We start from the raw sequence: 5,000 nt of genomic DNA on the forward strand, positions 1-5,000 counted from the left end.
CGTATGTAAAAATACATCCACTGATGTTTGTAGGTTCGTCTAAAGAGTAAACAGAGTTTGTTTTCATAAGTAGTAGTTAATAGGTTCAAGATAACACGTAAAGGTTTCCTCGTAATTCTCTCCTTTTACTCCTGTAATAAATGTCGTAGTTAGATTATCATCATTCACCATGTGCAACCACAAGACCACTTACTCTCATCAATAAATAAATATATATATATATATATATATATATATATATATATATATATATATATATATGTGTGTGTGTGTGTGTGTGTTTCAGTGTATAAATGCACACTATATATTATAATACACGCGTTTAATATAATATACAATTACCCAAACATAGACGCACAAAAAAAACACAAACACACACACACACACACATACACATATATATATATATATATATATATATATATATATATATATATATATACTATATCTATATTTTATATTTATACGTATATGTAAATATATAAATACTTGAGTGTGTGAGTGTGTTTGAAAATGTGTTTTTGAGCACTAGCACTTGCTCACTATATTTCAAAAGCAAAATAGATTAACTAAATCTCCATCTAATAGTTCTGTACAAAAAACGCTTTTTTTCAACAATTCTGAATGTCCAAAGTTTTAGTGTGAAAAACGAAAACGTTTACATTATTTTCATACCAGTTCCTAATCTTTTATTCGTTTCCTTCGTAGCACGAACGTCAAAACCAAAATATTCCCCCAGCCCCCCTTTCTTCCACTCTTCTCCAAACAGAACTTCACTGCACGTACGAAAACAAGTAAAAACTGCGCCGAGGTTTCTTCGGCGCTATCGAGTTTTCTATACAGCCGCTACAGCGTATAATCAAGGCCACTGAAAACTGATCTATCTTTCGGTGATCTCGGTATAATGCTGTATGAGTCGCGACCCATTAAACTTTAACCACGTCCCGGTGGTGGCCTGTCCTATGTCGTTGCCAGACGCACCACTATGGCTAACTTTAGCCTTAAATACAATAAATACTACTCAGGCTAGAGGGCTGCAATTTGGTATGTTTGATGAGTAGAGGGTGGATGATCAGCATACCAATTTGCAGCCGTCAAGCCTCAGTAGTTTTTAAGATCTGAGGGCGGACAGAAAAATTGCGGACAGAAAAAAGTGCGGACAGAGTAAAGCGCGGACGGACAAACATAGCCGGCACAATAGTTTTCTTTTACAGGAAACTAAAACCAGGTCATTGTTGAAATTTTTTAAAAATGCATAACTATTAGCGACCACAGACATAGCAGGTGGGACCTTACGCACTCATTCATCTTTTGCAAACTTAATGATCTCTCCTCCTTGCATCTCAGGTAGTTGTTGAACTTAAAAAAAAAATTAATGGCCACAGATAAAATTACCATGTGGGTCTGCTCCACTCATTCCCCTCTATGTTGTAATTCGCTTTCTTTCATTTCCTTTTCTATTAAAGTAATTTCCTATACGTTCACCTCGATATAACTGAGTTCATTCTGTTTCACAACATTGGGTCTTAACAGAGCGTGGACGGGTGACCGTGCCTACACCGCTTGGTGTCTTGATTACTGATATTAAAACAATATTGGGTCTAGTCAGATTAGAGTAGCTCACGATTCTCATTTTTGAATCTCGATTAGGTAGAATAGTACATGGTTCTTATTATATACTCTTGGCTCATTCTGTAGAATACGGTGTTATCAGATTTGCATGGAATTCCCATCTTGGAATTTAGATTCTCTAGAACAGCGTGATTCTCATCTTGGGATCTTGATTAGCTAGAGAATCATAGGATTCTCATTTTAAAATAACACCCCTCTAGAAGACTGCAGTATATGTTATTAAGAATCTTGATTCTCTAGAATGTCACACGATTCCATCCTAAAATCTAGAATCTCCGGAATAGTCTGTGATAGTATGTGATTCTCATCTTAGAATCTAGACTCTCTAGAGCATCATTAGATAATCATCTTAAACTCACACCCATCTAGAAGACTGCAGTATATGTTACTAAGAATCTCGATTCTCTAAATTGGTATATGACTCCATCATAAAATCTAAAATCTCTGGAATAGTCTGTGATAGTATGTGATCTCATCTTAGAATCTAGACTCTCTAGAGCATCATTGATAATCATCTTAAAATCACACCCCCTCTAGAAGACTGCAGTATATGTTACTAAGAATCTCGATTCTCTAAATTGGCATATGACGCCATCCTAAAATCTAGACTCTCTAGAATAGTTTGTGATAGCAAGTGACTCTCATCTTAGATTCTCGACTCTCTAAAGCAGTGCACGACATTCTCATCAACCGCGCTCCTGCCTTCTCCCTCGCTTCCCGAACACGCTTGCTTTCCAAACAAGCACTGTCGACGACGGTAGTTACGTAATTTCCTCTCGGCGCAAGTGCCTGCAGAAATCACACGCTCGGCAATAACAGGAAATTTCCTCCTCGAGGGGAAAGCGAGAGAGTGCGGGGTGCCTCTAGGCGATCGAGAGCCGCCTACTTTAAATTGAACTTCGCAGGAAGAGAAGAGGGTGTTATGTCGTGAAAGTTGCCTAGTGGGGGATCATTGACTGATGTGATATTACATACATGCGTTGCAATTAGCAGGTGTGTTCATCGAGACAATACTTCAAAAGAGGAGTGCTGCAATTAGCAGGTGTGTTCATCGGAGCGGGGTTTTGTCAATTACTTGAACGAGTCGAGTGTTGCCTTCAAAGAGGTACTAAAGAAGGGGGTTAGGTTACCTTGTGAAAGTTACTTATATATTATGTGTTGATGTTTCAAGTACTTAATATGGATCCTATTCAATTACTTAGAGGGGGATAAACAGCTGAGTTAATCAGTTATTTAGATGAAAGCAAATTACTACATTATCTTGTCAGTTTCTTAAGGGTTTCCAAGATGTAACTTTTCACAATTACTGTACTGCCCCAACGGGATTACCTATGGAGTATAAAGCATTACCCTGATAGAACTACTTACAGTTAAGGTAAGGTGTTACCTTGTTATAGTTATTCAAGTAATGTGTTACCTTGTACCGCTTATATTCATGTCGGAATTACCTGCGGGCCTTAAAGCATTAACTTGTCAGAATTACTGTAATTACACTGTAGTGAAGTGTTACCACGTTAGAGTTAATCAAGTAGGTTAATTGCCACGAGGTGAAACCTGCTTAAATGGACTATAGAATTCTCTGTTCTCAGTTATTCAAAGTGAGTACATGAAGAGAGTTTCAACCCAGATGAATCAACAGACCTATGGCTTTAAATCACTGAAGTTCTTCATTGGAGGGGTGGGTAGAGCTCTCGGCTAGCACGCTGTTGGCCCAGCGTTCGACTCTCCGACCAGCCAATGAAGAATTAGAGGAATTTATTTCTGGTGATAGGAATTCATTTCTCGTCATAATGTGGTTCGGATTCCACAATAAGCTGTAGGTCCCGTTGCTAGGTAACCAGTTGGTTCTTAGCCACGTAAAATAAATCTGATCATTCGGGCCAGCCCTAGGAGAGCTGTTAATCAGCTTAGTGGTCTGGTTAAACTAAGGTATACTTAATTTCTTTTAAATCACTGAAAGAAAACCAAAACAGTGCTAATATATATAGCACTGGGTCCTGAAAACCTCTTTCATCTCCGACTACCTAGATGAGGATGGTAACTACCGTCTTCACTGAAAATTCCAACTACAAATACTTACCATTCAACTTTTTAAAAACTGAACGTAATATGTCAGGCTACACATAATACATGACCAGTAAAGTTAATTTGATATTCAAAGCTAAGGTCATGGGCCAAAGATCGTGGGAACCCAATTACATATTGCCTAATCGTCTGAGGTCCATTGCACTGTAAGACAGGAAATCGTTTATTAAAGCTTTCTTTTTTTTTATGAGAAGACCCAGGGGAAGAGTAAACTGGATCAGACACAGTTTCCGTTGCATATTAATTTTTTTATCTATTCGCTGACTGATTGCTGATTGTCGCTAATTAAATATACTGAGTATCTTATTATATAAATTAGTTTATTCGTACTTAATACATGCATACACACAGGATATATATATTTATATATATATATATATATATATATATATATATATATATATATATATATATATATATATATATATATATATATATATATATAAGTCCTCACGTGAAAATAAAAGTCCTCACGAAGTGATACCAAGACTTTCAACTTTTATTCCAGTGTATATATATAATATAATATATATGCAATGTGTACACACACAGATACATATATAGATATATATAATGCCATACATTTGAATATACATATATAATAAAAATTACAATAAATAAAACTCACAACATCGCCCTTCAGCGCAAACACCCAGAGGATGGCACCCCAATCCTAGACAGGGAAAAGGAAGGCCTTGTCATTTGTCAATATTTGCATGCAAAAGGCACATCAAGCAAGAGGCATTCTCCCAACGGCCGCGGACAGGCGTTAGGGGTGGCCGGGGCGGGGTGGGGGGAGGACTACGTTTACTGCAATCCCAGCTAAACTTTTACCAAGAAGGAATAACTGAATTATGAAAATCATAGACTTAAATGGAAATGATGCACTGAAATCTCCAGTCCATAAAGAGCTTTAGTGCATATTGTCTCATGAAGATCTAACGGCAGTGCATCAGCAAAGCCTTATGAAAGGTAAATATAAGCCATGCCTCCCCCATCCTCCCCCTCCCCCCTACCCCACCTTTACACCAGACTGAAATTAGGCAATGCCCTTGATTTCATCAGTATTCCAACCATCGGAGGAATTCAACCTGCCCAACAGGTAACCGATGAAAATTCAGCATCATCGACAACACATGGGCGTTCCATCTTGTGGTAGCCAGTTCATGCAAGTTTATGGCCTTTCGTTTCGTTCCATGGGCGGAACCATGGAACCGTGATTTCAGCCGTGGGTAAGGGACAAAAAATGGTGTTGGCACACATTTTTTGTTTGAACATTTTCG

Source organism: Macrobrachium rosenbergii, chromosome 54, assembly GCF_040412425.1.
Source record: "Macrobrachium rosenbergii isolate ZJJX-2024 chromosome 54, ASM4041242v1, whole genome shotgun sequence".
In the NCBI taxonomy this organism is placed as follows: Eukaryota; Metazoa; Arthropoda; class Malacostraca; order Decapoda; family Palaemonidae; genus Macrobrachium; species Macrobrachium rosenbergii.